Below are 21305 nucleotides of genomic sequence, written 5' to 3'. Positions count from 1 at the left end.
TAAAGGTTGCAGGTATCCTGCTCATGTTACAGGTTGCGCTGCACCTAAAATTATTTTTCTCTCTCTGCCATTTCACAGGACCCCTGACTTACTGAGCCTTCTGTGATTAAGCTATTTGGTGGACAAATAGCAATCAACCAACCATCGTTAGTGAGCTGGGTGGAGATTATCAGGGAGAGTATTTTTCTGGGATACCCAAACAGATTTACAGGAAATTCTGAAATTCTACAATATAGTTACGCTAACTTCCGATGGTGCTTGACCCACACAGCGCTACTGGATTCATATAAAACAGATGTTTACAATGCAATAATTTAGAATGTGTTGACTTGGGAGGGGCGGATCCGTGCCATGTTTTCAGAACAAATTTCCTCTATAAATGCACTATAAATCTAAATGGAGCTCTTGTACAGTCAGTGATAGCACTGGAACTGACCATCACAGAAGAAGGTCAGATGCCCATGGTCTATATTATAGCCTGCCAAAGCAAGCTATGCCAGCCATTAAAGGTCTGCTCCAGCATTAAAGGTCCGAGTCGAAGGTGAGGGCCCTTAACAAGGGAGCGGGCCTTTAGTGGCCAGAATAGCCGTTACAGCAGGCTATAAAGCTATTAGAACATTACGTCCAATGAGGGCAGAATGTTCTAATTAGAAAAACGGAAGTCTCGCAGAGCCCGGCTCCAAAGCCTTTGTTCACAGCTCTTCTTGCGATTGTTCTACAGTTAACAACCATATGCAGGGCCACAGCTGTTAGCTGTTAAACATTCACAGCACTAGCTGTGAAAGAAAGTGGAAGTGAGGCACTGGTTCTCCCTGGCTTTGCTGAACTGATTTTTGTAGTTCAGCCCCAGGCGCTGAGCAGCATTCACCCCTCCCTCCTGAAGCCCTAGTGACAATGAGGAGGGAAGGGTGAATGCTGACTGAGTCCTTCTGCACAGCCTCTGCCTTTTGCTTTCCTCTGCCTATTGAATATATTTGTGAGGCAGAGAAAGGCAGAGGCTGTGTATTAGAACATTGATATGTTGAGAGCAGCAGGCCTACATACCAGTTCATATAAGCCGCTGCTGCCCCATCGTCTTCAATGGAGCTCTCAACATTCTAATGTTTCAATAGTAATTAATGTGCGGACTCAAAAACAATCACATTTGATAAAATAACACAATCACAAAGCTCTGCAACAAACCTGGTGTCACCTTGTAACATAAGTTTCTCTAGTGATAAATACTTGTTTGCCAGAAGTGATGGGTTGATGACACTTCAGAAGTTATTCCACTAAAATACAACAAATGTTACATGCAGCACTTAAAAAAATAAAATCACATTGACACATTTTCAAAGCAAAAACATCCCATAAACATCATGAAATGAACAATGACTATGGTAGGCATAGCATTTAACTGCATAGTTAATGTGTCTTCACCTAGGAGATCATAAAATTGACCTCATTTTTGGCTCCCCATCTTGAGTCAGTTTAGAGCGTCAAGCCATATTTACCATTCAGTCTGGGTAACTCCCCGAGTTAGCCCCCCAGGACCCTCTAAGAAATGTATGGAGTATTGGAATTAGAGCGAATCACCTCAGATCCTTAAATTCCCTTCTCTCACTTTAATAAGTGCTTGGTGACGATCAAGCAGTTCTATACAGGTTCCAGGCAGGCTCCTTTAAAACCACCCTTTTGCCTATGCTGTAAGACTGAACTCAGGGCTGAAAGACTAACTGCCTGTTACGAGTCGATCAGCATATTTTGACTTTTCCAGCATATTTTGACTTTTCCATAAGCCCATACACACACGGGTCAGAATTACAAGTTGGAAGGTATTTTATGTATCCGGTAATTATCAGATGTGTTAAATACCGCAACCGTGGTGAAATTTCAGCCTGCCAAAATCAAATAGGGGAAAAGCGCACAGTATCATGCAGATTCCACGTTATTCCCATAAACTCGATATATATGCTATTTATCGCACCTGATAAATAACGTACCCTGTAGTATTGTTATTTATCAGGTGTAAAAAATAGCACCTATGCTCGTGATCAGGGTCTAAGGGTTAGGCAGGCAGAAAGAAATAAAATGTCATTGACCTATTCTTTTACTGTGCAACAGCACTTTAATCTCTTATCTGCTGAGGCTTTTCCATCCCAGTGCTGAGCCCTTTTTAGCCGTTTGGGGTAACTATGTGCTTAAACCTTCACAACCTATTTTTCACAAAATGTATCCAGTCTAAATTTGTTGCCTTTTCCCCCTACATTTTGTGGATTCACACTGAATTTCCCAGGAGAAACCTAGAATACAGCTAAAAGATAGCAAATGTATTTGTGTTAAAAAATGTGCTGGGCAAATAAGCCTTTTTTCAAAAAATTGAATCAACAAAAGGTTTACTGTGCAAAGATTTCCACCTTCACAGCCTTCAGAAAAAGCAGTTGTAAAAAGCCACGTTTTTCATTTTTGAAAATGGAATTCCATTTTCCCTATATTTTGTGGTTTCTTCCTACTTGCAGTGTGTGGTCAAAAAGAGTGTGAAACCTAAGGGTAAACCCAAAAAGCTACATGTTTCTCAAAAATAGACTAAATTCCAAATTCAGCAAGGGGCCATTATTTTTCTCAAACTAATCACTGACCTAACAAAATAAAGACCATAAGTAGTAAATAATAGCTATTGATGAAAATGCTTCAATGTTTCTCTGTTGACCAATTTATAAAGTAATATACTGTTACAACCATCAGACCCTTCTGGTTGGGGCCTACAACCCTCTGGACATGAACATATAAAAACTGAGGCAGACTGGTGGTAGCCACCTCAATAGGCCTCCTAGCTGCAGAAAGTGTGTTTGGGCTTTCTGGGTGGTGATAAGTCCCAATGTCTGGTCGGGCCACCCCACCTGTATAAGTATAATCATCCCATGGCCCATTTGTCCCATGCCCCTGGGACAGATGGGGGGGGTAAATCCCCCAAAATCTGGCTGTCCAAGTGGGCCAGAAAGACTCCTGTCACCTTTATGAGATGGAGTATCACCCGATTCACCCCTATGTTTAAAAAAAAATACATATAAATGTATATTCCGTCATCATTGTTGTTGGATCTCCTGCCTCTTATGACGGCAAGCCCACAGGTATCTTGAGCAAGGAGCGGTGCGCTCCGAAACGGGTCAGGCGTTTATTGCTGCTTACTTAAATAAATACACGCTGAAGGAACAAAACAAAATGTGGTAACACGCATGGACACTAAACACTGTTCTGTGGTCAATACAAAACAAAAATGTTACCAATCCATCCCCACTCACTTTGACATCATGAATGCGGAGAATCTGCTTCAAACTCGCTGGTTTAAAGAGAGATCCATATCCTAAGAAACAAGGACATGCAGCTGGCCCCAACTGTTAACATGCATGAACGCCAACAACAGAGCTAGCTTCCTAATATGATACTGAGCAAGTGCAACTAATATCAATCTCTATGCCACAGAAATAAACCCCCTATTGATTGTTAAATGCTGAAGTGAGACTCCCCACCTACTCTGAACCAGAAGACCAAAAACGCATCCACCTCTCGTTTCACCTGCCTGAGTAAGATAACACTCTCTCCCAGCGGAATCACCAGCTTCTACTAATAGGACTGTTCTTAAAATTCCTCATGCAGCGGGTCGGAATCCAGCTTACCTCATGCATATTAATGTGGTAGGTTGAAAATGACTACTCGCCACGAATGGAAGCCATCACAGGAATGGTGATATTCTGGCATCACCACACCACTAAGTAGACTGATTACTTTTTACTAAAGCAAATGTTTTCTTTTTTTAATTGTTGACCGTTTTCATTAAAGGAAAAGGGACGGTGGTTAAATTGTTTTTTTTTGCTGTTTAAAAAGAGACGGTAGACGATTTCTCCCTCTTAAACTTTTTTTTTTTTTTTTAAACATTCACAAAGGAGATGGGATCCTAAAGGGCTCCTCTCCCCTTTTGGAAACGGGATACCATCTTCTTCAAGGTGTTGGTAAAATATCAATGTTTTGTAGCAATATTTTGGTTGAAAAACAAGGATACATTATTTGCAGATGCTTAGAACATGCCCCTCCATATACCATATCAGTATCCATCGAAATCCCATTTTAGGTGCATGAGAAAAAATTCTGACCCCTAAAATGGAAATAGTGAATAAGGAAAAGCACTTCACAACTGCAAATGCCAAACTGGAGTGTTTGCAACTGTTAAAATGCTTGGTAGATCTGGAACCATTTGTTTCATTTAAGAGTGGTTGTCCGGCACCTTCAGCATACTAGCGTTCTTTTTTAAAATGCCACTGCTTGAAACTATTACTTTTCCAAACATTCCATCAATACCAGTTTTAGCAGTTCAAGCACTATGACCATATTTCTCCTCTGACTGCTGAACTGGAAAACACACTATAACTGTCAATGCTGGCCGCATGATAGCGTTTTTTTTTACTTTCAATCATGATACACAGCAGATGCACTGCTGCTGTACAATATGTTTTAAAAAACTGACAAATCCACATGGTATTACTATTTAGCAATGTCCAAAAGTGTTTTTTGCCATGCTGCACAACAGCGTGGCTACTGTGCAGCATGGCTGAAAAAGCAACAACTTTTTTGAAATATTACTTACAGCCATGCTGCTGGACAACATGGCTGAAAAATAGCAACGTCAATAGTGCTTGCGCAAGCTATTGGCTTACTTAACAAAATAATTCACCATACTCTGATATGACAGGCGTGGTTCTACAAGTCTAGTGAAGAGTAACTTTCATTTGAGCAGCAACATTTTTTTTTTGCAGAGTTTCATATAGCGCGAACTTGACCCGAAATCCAATAAGGTATCAGAGCGCTTAACATAGCACCAGTTAAGCTACATGAGGACACACATTCATGTTTTTGTTAGGCACGGGGAGATTAAATGATTTGCCCAGAATCCCAGGATGTTTGGCGTCGTTACCGAGACTTGAACCCAGTTCCCCCAGGTCCGAGGTCGAGTGCCCTAACCGTTAGGCCAACTCCTCTCCCTCCCACTTTGAGAAAGGTGTTTAATGGGAAAAGTCCCTTCAAGGATTGCTCTGGGTACTGATCTTCTGAAGCATCAAGTGCCAGGTTCATGCATCCTATGGGGCAATTAAAGGAAAGAAGAAGATGTACCACAATGGCAGCATCTCCCACAATGAGGGAGGCTGCTCCTAATGTGGGGTGATGGAAGGGCTGAGAAATTAAACTGGACCTGCACATGTGGCAGTGTGGTTTTGGGGAAGGTAGTTGTCCTACCTGTGCACAGCTGCAACGCCTAAGGAGTTAACATCTAGAGCATGGGTACTCACAAACATTTTCCAGGGGGGGCGCAAAGTTTGGTCTATGGTGTGACTGAGGGCCACACTTATGCCAGCAGGGGGTGTAGAGGAAGCAAAGCATGTATTTCTAGTGGCTGCCTTTAAAAATTAAGGTGTTCCTAGAGTTAAGGGTCTGGTTATTTTTTCCCCCAAACTGCAATTAACTTTTAAATAAGTGCTTGCTGTATATTTAACATTTTTTTGCTATGTTAGTGATGGGTCGAATAAACAGCAGCCCGGTGATACTGCTGCCCAGGGGGCTGTATGTAAAGGTCAGGAGGGCTGCATGCGACCGCCAGGCCACACATCACTGATCTAGAGCAACACATAGGACATACCTAAAATAAAAAAAAATTAACCCCCTCCCCAAAATAGATGACTCGCATATCCAAAGGTTTCTGATTCTTCCCCACTAAAATTCAGAGCATCCCTCCCACCTTTGAAAACCTTAAGAAACGAATGAATAAGACAGACAATGATAGAAAAAGCAACAACAAATAAAAATTACATGAAGAGGAGTATGAGCAGCGGAAGGACTCTAAGACATTAATCAGTACTTGATCCACACTCCATCGAATAGACAAAGAGAAAAAGGTGAGAGCAGCATGTGCTGACCAATTAGATGCAAAGACATGTGACGATGAACCCAACCAATTGTAAGTAATGGTCATGCTCTAACCCCTTTCTTGTTTTTTTGTTACGTAACAAATGATCTTACAAGTGACAGCGCATGCACTGTCTCAGACAAGACCTAAAAAATTAGACAAATCAGAGAACAAGAAAAGATTTGGCAGCAAAACAACTCAAGATTTTAAAAAAAACACTAGCTTGTTGCAACGCACCAAGGAAAATAAATACAATTCAAAACATCAAATAACTGTTAGCAGAGCAAGGTTTATTTACATTAATACAATTGCTGATTATATCAAGAATCGGTTAGAGAAAAGCCACGACCATGTGACTTTCAAACGTCAGCTCACCTCCACCGAAAGATGTGCTAAATTAAGCACCAATTCAATCACTATCATCTAAAGGTTGGACCGTATCACAGTGGTGCTCGAATCCTTGGGCGGGCTGACTGCTGATTTAAAGCAGCAGCATTCTGAGACCAGCTGGCAACAAAAAAAAACAGAACCATATACCAAGCTAGTATTGTAAACCTCACACTTGAAATCCGTTTGTTCAAACGGACAAAATATTGGGCAAGTTTACTCAAGATTACCTCCCAATATATGGAACATGACATATTATCCGAAAATATCAAAAATCGCCCAACAAATTGACAACGAAACAATACAGATATCATTCCACGAGCAAAAAATACATACACAACCCGACTCTAATCACAAAATCGTTGAGGGCATAGGAAAATGACAGGTCCCACAACCACACCTCTCCCCAAAAAAAAAAATTCCCTCCAACCTAAACCTACCTATTCCTAAAAACAAGGCCAGCCACTTGAAGTAACGTATATATCTGTAAAATATACCTAGCGTTCATTGAAAAGAAGAAATGTATATTTTATATTTCCACAAACCGAAAAAAATAAAACCTTCCAAAAATGTATCACACATAATGTAAATGAAATTGTACCCCAATTCGACAGGTCTTCTGGTACTGCATATTTATGCAACTATACCGATTGACTACTAATAGAACATAAAAAAACTACTATAAGAACTCACTACGAGTGTTCTCCAATATGTCTTTGCCGTCGCAAACGCCCATCTGGATGTTAGCCTAAAGAGTTCCAGCTCACCTTGTTTGCGACAGAAGCCCTTTCTCCTTTCAAAAAGGCCGACTGACCTTGTTGTCAAGACACGCTTAAAGTCTGAGCATTTAGTAGGCAAAATGCACTTTTAATTTCCAGCACAACATAACGAAACCGAGAACGGTTAAATGAAAGAAAAAAAAAAGGAAAAAAATGGAACACGTGGTTAGTGCCCGTCAACCACTGGGAGCAAAACAGATGCGGGGAAAAAAAAGTCTACATATCACAAGCTTTCAAAGTGAATAAAGTTGTTGAAAACCGCACCACTGAACGTACACATAACTACCCAAGTTAAAGGGAAAAGTTACACCAGTGCGATCAAGAGTAAGTGATGAGACTAATATGGAGCCATTTCCTACGTGCAACCTGGTATCAAGTAGTGAACTAATATTGCCCACCTAAAAAATAAATTAAAAATAAAAAAAAAAAACACCACAACAAAATGGTAAATTACATTTTAATTGTGTTTTCTAATTACAATTCACGCTCGGGCCTGTGGCTTAATAGGTCTTCTATTCTGAAGGGCGTGTATGGGGTTTAAACCGGTGAGCGCGGCTGAGAGGGCGCCTCGTGTGATCGCCACACGGACTGACTGCAGGCGGTATGTGTTGTGAGTGCGCTGCTGGCGGGGATGGTGCCGCTAGAGGAGGGGGAGGGGTGATTGCCGCCACAGCCTCTCGCCGCCAGCCCTGTCTCCCGGCGGGAGAGGAGCTGCTGCTGCACAAGGGGCCCCGCCGCCGATGGTCATGTGACCCTTTAACGCAACCGGACGGGAGCGGAGCAGCAGCACCGGCAGTAGCCGCCGCCCGCAGTTAGCCGCGAGCTCCGGAGCTACGGGAGTACGGAGACCGGAGGGGCGACACGGCGAACACCCTACGCCCCCCCAGGTAAGAAGCGCACGATCCCTGGGGGTGAGGCGGCGGCACGTGCCGCGGCCCCGGTAACGAGACACCACCTCCCAGACGCCTTGTCCTCCGGTGGTGGTATAGGGGCCTCGCTACCTGGTGCGGGGAGCGTCTGAGACCAGTGAGTGGGGGCTGAGAGATTTTGGGACAATATTTGGGGGGGGGGGGGTCCTCAACTTTCACTGGGCCTCGGACCAGGCAGAAACCGGTTAATATGTGTGTAATTGTTGACGGAGGGCGTGTAGTTTCGTGGTTGGAGTAGACCGGCATATCCGGGGGTCTTCTGAGGGGGGCCACCACGGTGGTTGTTAGTAACCGGGACCCTCCCTGGGTCTTTACTCTAGCTCCCCCGGGCCTTCCTTCCCACCCCCTGGTTCAGAAGGCCCGAAAATCTGGTAAGAGACTCCCGCAGTTAAGGTGCCCGCCAAACCGGCGCCTCCCTTCCTAGGCAGGCTGGGCCTTCAGCGGCGCCGCTACCATGCGGGCTCCGGGGGGAGGGGGTCCGGAGGAGGGGGGAGGCCATCTTTGTTCGTTAGCGCGTGCTCCCCTCCCCCCTGCGGTGACGGACGGCGGAAGTGCGGCCTCCTCCACTCCGGAGGCAGCGGCAGCATATCCGGTGCTCCGGAAGGCTGAGGCGGCGGGCGTGGCGAGCAGCGTCTGCCGCCGGATTCTGCTGGCCGGGAATGGGCCACGGCAGCTTCGGCTCTCCGGACAATTGGTCTCCGTCCCGCTGGCTGCCCCCGGCCGCCGCTGGCCCAGGCTCCAGGCAGTGAGCGCTCCTGTGGGCGGGGGCCGCACTGTGCGCCGAGGTGGCTGAGCCGTCGCGACCAATGGGAGAGGAGAGGCTGACGGACTGAGCGCAGCGCCGCTCGCTGAATAATGCATCATCCGCATCACAGCGCACAGACACTGCCAAGGCCAGGAAGAGATAGCCAGGGTCAGGCACTAGCAACACTGTCAGCGACTGCACAGACTGCTGGAATTAGGCGCTGCCACTTAAGCAAGATAACGAGTTATAGAGGGAGAACGCCTACTGCCCCGTCATATTCTTGAGAGCATATAGAGATAGAGCTGTAAACCCGAAACAATTGAAAGCGTTTGTAATGCTTACTTGTGCCAATAAAGCATTTTTGTATTGTCAGTGGGCAGGTGCTGCGCACATTTTCCTGGTGTCGGCAGGCAAAGCAACAGCTGTAATCGTGTGCCAAAGACCGTCTGGGAGAAGCTAGAGCCAGTCACTTAGTGTTGTTTGGACTTAAGGCCAAGCATGCTACTCTAAGGGCTGTACTCTATCTGGTCGGTAAATAGCCTGTAGCAACCCACATATAAACGAAGACTTTTTAGGAAATTGGTAGGTAGGTACAGATGTAGTCACCCATGAACAATTAAGGCTTGGTTCTTTTTTTGTGTTCTGGACTTCATACTACGTTATAAAAATACATGCATGATTACTCTCACTCGAACTATTCGCTTGCTCTTAAAGTGACATCGTTTGAGAAACAGTGACAAGGTTATCTTAGCCAGAGATTATTGGGATAATGGTAGACACATGAGCTATGCAAGTAAAATAATGAGTCTAGGTATGGGCGAAAGTTAAACCTGAGACTGTCCGTGCCACCAACGGCGCTGTAAACTAAAGACAGACCTGCGCCCTGACTGTTGCACTAGTTTCACATATCCTGATTGTATGCACTGCCGTAACCATAGCAACCAGTAATAGTTTGAAAACAGCATTTCGACTGCAGTGCATCTCCCTAGCATCTATCCGTTAACTGGACAGCCTTGAAGGCTTTCTTAAATATTGCTGTAGCGTGTGGAATGCAATAAATATTTTAGTATTTTCTTGGGCAGAAACGTTCCATACGGTTTTTTCCCCCTCACACAACACCTTGAAAACACTCAGTTTATTCAGTGGGGCCACAGTAATCTGGCATTGCTTTGACCCCTCTTGCAATCCGTGTCCTACCTCAGATGACCTATATTAATTGTCCGTGTGCTGGTCACACAAATCTCTTTGCTTCTGGTCCCGGTGTGCTTTCAAGCAGCCAGTCCTCCAAGTTCTGTGTGTTTTGTGGCTACAATGTGTAAACTCGGTGAAACATGAAAGCATTCACCTAACAGGTTCTATCCCTATTGTCCGTAGTCGAGGGTTGTTAAGTCGTTTTGTTTTCTCACCTGGACTCCATCTTATTTTCGTGGTTGCAACTGCCTGGATGTAGAGTTTTGCATAGGTACATTTCCTTTCATGGTATTTAAGTATCAGGGTTGGGTAGCCAAGTTGGTCAGTTGCTTCAAGTGTAACTCGTTCTATTTGATGGTGTTATATTGTTAGTGCATATCGATCATGGTCCCTTTGGGATCGGTAATAAAGTTCTTGGTGTCACGAATCGTGGCATTTTCTTTTTGCTTTTGACCAACACTTGCTTGCCTCTCCTCGTGGTTTGTGCCGACAGCTCGTCTGAGGGGGCGGTGCATGTCGTTGTGAGGAGGCGGAAAAGAGTCTCTCTGTTTCCTCTAACAATGTGGATCGCCGGCCAACACGGCTGTTTCCACACTTGTGTATATATATTTTTTACTGCACATATGCCTTTACCATTCATGCCTTTACCATTCATACCTTTACAACGAAATTCGTTGTAAAGGCATGCGTCGTAAAATCATATGTGTAGTAAAAAAATTCGTAGTAAAGTCTACGGATTGCAATGCTTGCGTTGTAATGGCATGCGTGGAAAAAGCCGCATTGTAATGGCTGTTTCCCTGGACAGTGGCAATAGCATGAGCACAACGAAGTTTCTAGTATCTAAACGGAGCATAAATAGTAAAAAAGGAAATCTTTCCAGGTGAGCACTATGCTAAAAGAATTTGGCGAAGCTGTATTGGAGATATAGCTGGCAGTGATCAAAAAGGCAAACATGGTAACTAGATTTTCTTTTCTTTGTGTAACGTGTCATAAAAAATGGACAGTCCCCATTTTGCACACCTCTTCCCAGAGCTGTGTCAAAGCAAGCTACTCTGTCCTTGGCACCAACTGTACCAGAGTTGAGGTGGATTGAAGACTAGGATGAAACGTTTCTGCATAATAAACTGGCTGTTCAGATGTTGCAACAGCAATTTTTATTTATGGTTTTTATATGGTGCCACCAGAACAGCGATACCGGAGCTCTTGACAAATTCAGTAATATGTCGAAATTTATTAATATTAGGAGAGGGCTGTGATTTATATAATAGAGAGTACAGATCCAACAAAAATGGGCATCAGTGTTTCTGAAAATAGCCGACAGGAATCGGCAGAAGGTGGTGGAAAGGGTCAGTGATCAAGAGCAATGGACATGACACTAGAGTAGATCGGTTAGCTATTATTTTTCAGTAATCATATGAAAGAGAACAAGTAGGGCCAATGTATTGGGCAAGTTTGACGGAGTTGAGATTCTGAGTTGCTGCTCAAAATTCTGGTGCAAAGGTGATAGCCTTAAAAAAGCACATGAAAAAGCAGAACATTATCTGCGCTGCATTTACGAGTAAGATGTCTAAAACAACAATGCTAGGTGGTTTGGTTTTTGGAATTTGGGCTTGAACGTGTATTACTATTTGAAGAACATATAATTTAATGGGGGCACATTGCATACACCACAGCCTATGAGTTAGCTAAATTAATGTCTTTCGTGATCTAGGAGAGATGAACTTAATCAGCCTAATCAATGAAGTTGGCAGCATAATGAAATTATGTTGTTTGTAAAGCTTTTACCAAACTATAGAGTCCAACTCGATTGGCTCAATCTATGAACCCTAAAGAGAAACAATCATTTTGATTTTAAAGAGCTACAAACCACCAAGGGTACCCCTTAGTGGCATGCTTGATCACAGAGTTCCATCCTGTTCCTTTGTAGAATGGGGCATGCTACAACTGTTGAGATGCCCAGGAGCACTTTGTTGAAAAAGGAGGGTAAGAGTGGGGGCAGGGTTACTCTTTAAAAATACCTGGCTGGTAGTCTTAATATTTTAATTTGGGCTCCAGCTGGTATGATTAAAAATAATAAGTTAGGAAGTCACGTGTCTCTAGTTACCCCATGCTTCCTCTTATGGAAAACATGTTTCTGCCACTTATGTTCCAAATTGCTTGTGGCTTTCGCCAGGACCGATTATGCTATTACAAATCCATCCACACCTATTCCATAAAGGTGACGTACGTGGTGAATTAATCACAGGTATGTCAAGCACACCTAAACCACCTAATTAGTGTATGTAAATGGGTATCTGAAAAGAGAGGGAACAAATAGCTTTGTTCAAAGATTATGCCTAAATGCTGAAAGACAATGCTCTCTTATAAAGTGCACTATCACTCGCGAGGGTATCATGGCACTGTGCAGGTGTGTGTGTGTGTGTGTGTGTCTTGACCTGTCAATGGGAGTTTGGTTAACTGAAAAGCCAGGTCTAAGAAGAGAGGAGGATGTTCCTAATGTGGGGTAGGGGTGCTTTTCACACTTTAGGAGCGATGTGAGAGAATGTTCATCCTCCTGATCTAGTTCTCTGTATGTGTGGGTTGTGTGCCTTTTCTAGATTTCCTAGATGTGCAGTTATTTGTTTAAAGATGTTGCTCTTGGTGTACACTCTAAGAAAATTTGTTGTTGTTCCTATACCAATAACTGGAGACATCTGAGACATTCAAGAGCCCCTGCATTTGTGCCATATAAATGTTTATGCAGGCCTCGAAAAATCATAAAAATATACTAGACCTGTAGGTCTAGTGACTTGAATAATTTACTCAACCTAACTGTAATGTACCTGACCTGTAATCAGGTCTCAAATTGTGTGATCCTTGCAAATATTGTTTCACAGAGCTGCCGTTTTCTTCATAATCACTTATGAGAGCACCTTCAAATAATCAAGTTCAGCATTTCTGCTGTACCAATAACTATTTTGCTTTACTTAATAGACTAAACTTTTGCTCAATGTATAATAAGAATCTAGCCCACATATAGGGTGCAAATAACTGCATACCTGCCTCTTAGTTAACTAATAGCATTGTCATCAGAGCGGGGCAAGAATGTTTTTCTGTTCATGTTTAAAACTCACTTTTAATAAATATATTACTAAAGCATGATTTCGTAGCGCACTGTCATTTACAAACAGCACATTTTCCACTGAAATGGCCAAAAACGTTCCCACTAACATGCAGGTTTACTGATAAAACTAAATATTGTATAAACAATCTGCGGAAACTAGGTTTCAGCAAAAATGCTTATCATTTTGCACATCACCAAGTAAAGTGTTCTGATTTGTTTTCGTCCTATTGAAATCTTTTTCACCACACAGAATTACAAAAACAGTGCCTTCATAAATGTTTGCACAGTTCATTTACAAGCTATTTAAATGTGTGTTAAAAAATAACCTGACATCCTACAGTCCTTCATTTCACACTCTTTGTACAGCACGAAATTGTCACAGTTCCCTTTACAAAATCCTCTGACTTTGCTGCTTATTTAATCATGGAGGTTGTTTACTTTTCTTTCTTTGTGTGGAAATTGTAAGACATAAACTGACATATGACTTCCGTCTCTGAAATCAGTTTAAATGTGACAGGATTTAAAGGCATCTTTATTGCCCTTTCACTTTCTGAGACAACAGAACACCTGTTCTTTATTTGCTTACCAGAACCACAAGGCCCTAAAAAATAACTCACCGTGATAACATCTGTCTCACTATAGGAGTCGATTTTGGGAGGCCTGTATATGTGATGGGCACAGAATTGATCCCGGAGGAACACTATGACGCATGGGCCAAGGGGTAGAATATGACGATTCCACCAGCTTAAAGTAGTTGTGATCTGACAGCAATTATGTGAACCACTGACACTTTCGGCTGATTTCCATTGAGCAGGACATGGTATAGAAGTGTTCCATGGTTAATAATTTAAAAGTTAACCGATGAGGCCAAAATCTGAGCAGGCGCATGTCCCATTATCAAGTATGATGCTTGTGTAGTTCACAACTTAAAGGGTGGCTATGGTGAACACATGTCAAATTCCAGATGGAGACCCGATGACGTTGTGTGAATTAATGTATTCCAGCAATAGTGTGGAAACAAAGGGTTTACTTTGTTTCTCCATCATATTTCATTTCCAATCTTTGAAGGACAGAAAACAGTAGAAAAGCTTGAATGGTTTTCCTTGGGTCTCTCTTATATGTATTTATTTGTGCTCTATTTGTATAGAGCCGACCTAGCCGGATATCAGCAGAGTGCTGTAACAGTTCAAAGACAAGCTTACAGTCAATTGGTGATAGGAGAGATAACTGGGAGAAGTACTGTTACTGCATTGTGATCTAGTGTTTTTTAAATTAGTGCATCTTTAACACTTTCTTAAATTGGAATGGAGTTGGATTGCTCCTCAGGGGTACATGGATGTTACAGATGCGGTGTGCATTCTTGGAAAGGGCCTGCTGCCTGTGTTTTTTTCCTTCTTTTTTCTTTTCACACTTCTAATTCTCAAGTTTAATGGTGTCCTGGCTTCAGTTGTGTAGAGAGCCACCAGATATGGTCAGCTTTTCTGCAAGATAAGTGGGGTGCTGGCTTAGTAAATCATGTAGCTGGTTTTAAAGATGGTGTGAGCATGCAAGGGAGCCAATGGAGTTACAACAGGATATGGGAGTGATGTGATCCTATTTCATTCGACCCTGAATAAGACATGCTGTGGCATCCAGGATGCCCCTAAAGCATGAGGCAGGAGGGGTGGGGGGGCAGCATGAGTACAGAAAACCATGAAGCGGGTAGCTACCTTCATCTAAATGCAAGAGTGCAACAGTTTAATATGTTTTAACAATAACTTCCACATTTGTGGTAGGGGATTACTCAGCTGGATATCTTCTAGGCAGCAGCATGTGGATTCTGTGGACCTTCCGTCTTCATTGTTGCATAATGATACATGGAAGGATTTGCTCATAGGGCTGACGCTCAATCCTGAAAATCTATTCAGACAGCTGTTCAGCTTTTCCTTTCCACAGCCATTTAAAGAGTTTGTTAGCACAAATGACACTGGAATGAATTACTTTGCTGTTCTCGCTGGATAAAAGTTTGGAGGCTGATGAATGAATACACATATGGCAGCCATTAATTTTCCCAGTTATTCCATATAACTGCTAACAGTGATGGGGGTAATGCTGATTATTGAGCACCCAATCACAATTAGTTTGATTCCATCGGGATAAATTGGGTGACATCTGACAATAACTCAAACCAAGAATCTTGCCTTTGCAGCCCTTATGAGTAAACACAGTGAATATTGGTGTCCCATGGGCAGTTATGTCAAAGGCTGTTGATTAGTCCAAAAGGAAAAGTAGAAGGACGTTTCCAGTATCACTGCTGGTGTCGTCCAACACCTCAGTGGTAGTTGTCTTCATATTCGTCCACAGTCAAAGCCGGACCAAGCACAGGGAAACTTGATAGTAGGGTGGAATCAGAGGGTTGAATTAGGTTCCCAAGTCAAGGAAGTCTTGTTAAAGTCATGAATGTCTACAGGGAACTTTTGTCCATTTGATTCTTTTTAGGGACTGCTTTTATAATCGCATGTCTCCACTGGAAATGCATCATTGATTTGTTGTCTATTGATAAAGTTATAACCCTTTTCTGCCTTCCATTTTCTTCAGTATCTTCTCATAGTTGGAATCATTACCGTTTTTTACAGGTGATTCACATAAAACCTTAAGCTCAAACGATCTGTCTGCCATCTCATAGGTAGTAATAGTTTATCAATGAAAGTCTTGTAAAGCCTATCACTAGAAATCGAAGCTAATAAGACCCCTCCAAATTTCTCAAATCCTGACGATTGAGTGCTGTTCTGTGCTACATGAGGCAATAAGGGCCAAATGCATTAAAGGGTTTAGCCCAGTCTGTGTCTATAGGAAAATGTGTTCATACATAAGGCCTTAAGTGACTATTTGGGGCTGACCCCTGGTTGGTACAAATGTTTTCCACTGATATGCCAGGCCTTGAGGTGCCATCAGACTGCAGCTGGTTAACCAAGTTACTCTCTTTGTAGGCCTTGCTGTCCAAGCGTAGCAATGACAAAAAGTCAAAGCTTACCCCGGGAAAATGGTATAGCGTTTTAATACTGAACTCCGATATTGCATATAACAAGTAATTTGCCTTCATAAACCAATATCAAGTCATAGCTTTTCTTTTAAAAGAATGGTTAGTGTATTTACTTGTGGGTTTCAAAATAAAAATCAAACAGTAAGCTTCAGTGTCCTGAGCAATCTTGAGGGCTGAGGTACAACAGCAAACACAATGGGGGGGGGGGGGGGGGGGGGTATATATATAATTAATTAGAGCCCTATGGTGAATGTTACTCCCTGGGTAAATGTTGGCTGGCCTTGGTTGCTTTCTGGAACTGTTGTCTCAAGTTTCTATGAGTCTATGAGCTTATGAACAATGTTCAGTCCATGCAACAGAGGTGTCCGATACAATATTATAATGCAGCAAGTTGTGCATGACATATTAGACCTCTGCCCTAGTTTCTCAACATAGTCTGGACAGATGTGGGCATTTGAGCCCAGATGGCTCGAAATCCACAAAAATTGGCAACCTAATACCCAGCACCCATATTGATCCAGAGTTCCACCATAATCAGTGGTGATAATTTCAGTGCGGAAAGAGATCACTGGCCAACAATGGGGCTGTGGGGAGTTAAGCTGGACTTGTAGTACTGGATCTCAGGTTTGGAATCCAGTGCATCTTAACTGTCGCTCGAGCCTAGTAAAAGCATTTCTACTCTTCTGGAACCAATTTGGCCACCCCCAACGAATCAACTCTGCCTTGTGGAGAAAAACAATCCTCTGTCTTGTGAACTGAGAGTTGATATTAGATGCATTCTTTCTGAAAGTCGGAGGTGTTCATGGGGAATGCAACACAAGATAATCACACTTGCACTCTTGAAATGTTCTTGCAGATCCTCATCCCCTTGATAGTGCGCTCGCTCGAGTTGCTTCTGGCCTATTCAGCTGATAGATCATCATAGTGTGATGCAGGTTTCAGTCTTCAGACCCTTGCTTCTGGCTCTTTGAGGTCGAAGGTCTTTCTCTCGGATCCAAAATCACAACCAGTCTGTATTCCGTCGCAGATGTCTTTTAAGTGATGCCCCAATTCTCAATCAAGAAGAAATACAGCTAATGGCTTAATAGCACCAATATCTATCCTCCTTTCAAACTCATTACTGGTAAGCCAGAAATCAAAAGGCAATCTTCAGAGCATATATTCCCACGCTTTTTGAATATAAAAGGTAATGACTAGTATCAATTAGGCAAGCAATGCATATTGTCTTGTCAGAAATCAAACAGCCTAAGCAAGTCTCTGTTTGCTTGGTGGTGAAGAGATAAACACCACAAAAGAGGGTAAGATAGCATGGGAGATGCAATTTAGCATGGTGCCAATGTATATTTCTGAATTACACCCTCTGCACAGTCCATGTCTTACAGACAGCCAACATGCTGGTTGTCTTATCAAAAGAAGGGACAAAGACTACCTCATGGGGGACCACTATTTACTGCTGGCACACACTGTACCTACCATTTATTATGCATAATGTATCATGTGGCATAATATTCTTGTAAACGTCTATCACAAATATTATGTGGTGTTCAACTTAAAGAGAAAGTAAGGACTCCAGATGTGGGTGGCCTTAGCATGTGGATTGCTGAAAACCCGAAAAATAAATTAATTCTCTGCAAGCAGTCAAAAGAGTGATAAGGAAGCTACGCCCTAGATGAGGCAAGTACAAGAGGAGGAACAGAAAACACCGATAAGAAGAAAGGGCAAATAATGATATGTATTGGGCTGGCCGAAAGTCGGTGAAGGTAATTGTCTTTCTGAAAATCAATAAACAGAATAAAAAAAATAAAAAAAGTATTGGTAATGAACACACTGTCTTTTGACAGCTGCCTACAATGAGACCTCAAACGGATTGGTGTAATAAAGAAAAGAAATGCTTAATTCTAAATGAAGCAATACTGTGATAAACAGCCTAATATGAAATGCACATTGAAACAATTGGTTTTATGAATCTCGGCTTGATGCAAAAACAGTTGGAAAAATAGCTGCCCGAGATTAGTCAGAAATTAATCCCCAGAGATCCCAAAGTATTTAATGCTCCTGAGATAAACACATGAAACTCGCACATTTAGTGGCGGAATCTTACTTAGCTTAGCATGTCGGAAGCTTAACCTGGGATTTCAAAGACATTTGGTTGGTCATTTTCCTCTCCTTTCCTCTTCATTCATGCAAAGTGATCAGTAGACTGAATAACATAATGTTTCTGTTCTATTTCCATGATAATATGGTTTCTTGCACACACACACACACACACACACGTATATTTTTTGCCTCTTTCATTGATAACGTTTCTGTCTTTGTCGAGCGCCTAGTCTTGAACCTGAAAGCCTGGTGCGTGAAGACTTACACTCGCAGGTTTAAATTCAGGAGGTTACCATGCAGCACCTTTTAGTCTTCGGGAAAATAAGATATTGGTCCCTGTTTCAAACCTACTTTAAAAATCATCCCAAGATTTAGAAGGAAAATTCTACAAAAACGTTGCAAAATGAGTCCAGCAATTGTCATTCGAAGAGGATAAGAAATAACCCCTTAGATGTTCCAATATCATTAAAAGTAACACCTGGACATTTGCACTTTGGACTCCTGAACGTTGAAAATGTGGAGTTTGGTCGCTGTGATATACAGGTTTTATGTTGGTGCTGTCCTCTGCACAGCAGCAAAAAAAGATCTGCTCGTCTAATGTGCATATGCAAAAGGCGGATTACAACCTTGTTCGAAATTACTGAAATCTGCCTTATACAATGTAAAGTTAGGACAACAGTGGATTGATATATGTCCTTGTGAAGTTAGTGACGCCCTAGTTATAGGTCCAGCACCCTCAATGAAATCATTTCGCTTTTTACCTGGTTTTATGTTTAAAAGTTTTGTAATGGCTTTCTACAATATAGATTACCTACCCATTGCAGCAGTATAAGAAGAACTCCAAAAAGGAAAAACAATCCTTTTTAAGCCAGGCTGTTCAGTCAGTGTAGAAAAGAGGAGCAGAAGAGTTGGACTCTTACTCTCCAGTAATGGAAGAGGAGAGATGCTAGGAGTGTGCAGTCAGTGGGGCAGTCTAAATCAGAAAGCCTAAGCGCAGCAGGCAGTGTATCAGGGTAAATGAATTTCAAGGATTTTATTTTTCCTTTGAGTCATTGCTTTCTCTGTAGTTAATTATATTTTTTTATTATTCCAACAGATCTCTGTGCCAGAAGATCCACACATCTCGTCAGGAGAAGCAGTAGCACTTTCCTGCCTGTGCAAGCAGAGCAGTTGGTGCTATGTTGCCTCCACCCCATTAACTGGACAGTTTTCCATTCTATAAGCAGAAGAGACACATTGGACAGTAAGTTTTTTCTTTTGATTCTTTTATCATGCTGTTGAATACTGATATTGACATATTGATATTATTTATATAGAATACACCACAGATGATTTTGATTTTTAAACTATGATTACATTTTTTATTTTGAAGAGCTTCTGTTGTGATGCCTGGAACTCTAGTGTTTGGCGAAAGTACACTTGGAACTGGCAACATGTTTTTCAATTCCCTACATTTAGACGCACCCTGCCATGATGTGGAAATTATTCTGCCCGCATAGATGCGGGCAGGGTATGGCGTGGCTATAAAATGAATTCATTATCAGAAATGTATAGGGCCAGGTGTGTGTGTGTGTGTGTGTGTGTGTGTGTGTGTGTGTGTGTGTGTGTGTGTGTGAGAAATTTGGGGCCACAGAGCTCCGAATCACGGAGTCTCAATGTGGAGGCATCCATGGAGGATTGACAAGCCGGATGTGCGAGTGGAGGCCCATTGGTGGGCTTGAAATGTCTGACAGCTGCACACAACTGAGGCACACACTACAAGACCCACAAACCAACGCGGACTTATTTGAGTTGCCCATTGGAGGGCTCATATTTTTAAGTGGGAGGTGTGGCCTCTATGCCAAAATGACTGTCGCGCCTCTGAAGAGTGCAATGAGCACGAAACGCATCAGGCGTGAATCGACAGGCATGCAGTTATAGTTAGGACCGTGTTTCCATAGGAAATCTGAAAATTCTATTTTGAATAACTTTGGCGCCGGTTGACGAATCTTCGCGAAATTTTCAAAACTAATGGGGCGCTCAGCTCCTACCCTGAAAGTATCGGGGGGGGATTCGTCAAGCGGGGGCCGAGAAAAAAGGGGGGTCCCAAAACGCGTTTTCCCCATGCCTTTTCCCATAGGACCTTTAGTCGAAGGTACAGCCCGAACGGCTGAACAGAATTACTTGAAATTTGGCACAGAGGTAGTCCTCAGGTCAGGGATGTGCCTTTTGCATATATGGAGTCAATCTGTTCAGTAGTTCCTGAGAAAATTGCAGTTAAAAGCACATACATATCTATAGCCGCGCACCGTGCGAGCACCCTAACGTGCGCAAGCGTAATTCTGATTGGTGGTTACATGTTAGTCAACGTTCGAATCGGTCGAAATCAGGAAGTGTCAGCCGCCATTTTGTTTGTTTTCAGTGCGAGAGTGAAAAGGGAAGGTGGCGAACGTGAAAAGGGGGCAGGGTAGAGAGTTCCTGACCCCCTAGCCTATGTCAGGGGGTCCCTGAAGGACCCCGAAGGCAGAATTAAAAAAAAAAAAAAAAAATCGGGGGGGGTGCGCGCACCGCGAAAAAACAAAAAAAACAAAAAAAATTAATACGTAGTTTATTGTAAAATAAATATATATAAAAAATAATAATACATACATAACTTAGCATTTAAAAAAACGTACAAATTCACTGAAAAAACCATAGGTTTCACACACGTTATAGTTAGGAATTAGCATTTAAAAAACCTTGCAAATTCACTTAAAAAACCATAGGTTTCACACATGTTATAGTTAGGTGGATATTTCACTCGTAAAAAACCAATGAAATTCACCCGTTATAGTTAGTTGAGATAACTATAACTCGCGCGACCGCCATTTTATCACAAGGATGATGTCATCCGTAATGTCATGAATGATGCCACTGACCATGTCATGAGTGATGTAATATGTGACGTCATGAGCAGGATTGCGGGCGCGCGAGTTATAGTTATCTGAACTAACTATAACGGGGGAATTTCATTGTTTTTTTTACGAGTGAAATATCCACCTAACTATAACATGTGTGAAACCTATGGTTTTTTAAGTGAATATATATATTACATTTTCTCCCTCTCCCCCTCCCTCGAAGGCCTTGTGTAGTTTACAC

General features: G+C 42.4%; 1 protein-coding gene across 2 annotated transcripts in view; it reads left to right on the top strand.

The window, feature by feature from the left end:
• The first annotated feature begins 7660 nt into the window (after positions 1–7660).
• Positions 7661–21305, top strand: part of ZBTB2 (zinc finger and BTB domain containing 2) — a 29929-nt gene continuing 16284 nt past the window's right edge. The window contains exons 1-2 of one of the 2 annotated variants that reach the window (XM_085612496.1): positions 7661–7988; positions 19285–19431. The gene's annotated coding sequence lies outside the window, so the exon portion shown is untranslated. Of the gene's footprint in view, positions 7989–8583; positions 8944–19284; positions 19432–21305 lie in introns of those variants that run through there. The other variant, XM_085612497.1, reaches the window with a different exon arrangement.

Source organism: Triturus cristatus, chromosome 6, assembly GCF_964204655.1.
Source record: "Triturus cristatus chromosome 6, aTriCri1.1, whole genome shotgun sequence".
In the NCBI taxonomy this organism is placed as follows: domain Eukaryota; kingdom Metazoa; phylum Chordata; class Amphibia; order Caudata; family Salamandridae; genus Triturus; species Triturus cristatus.
This window is presented reverse-complemented; position numbering and strand designations above follow the sequence as displayed.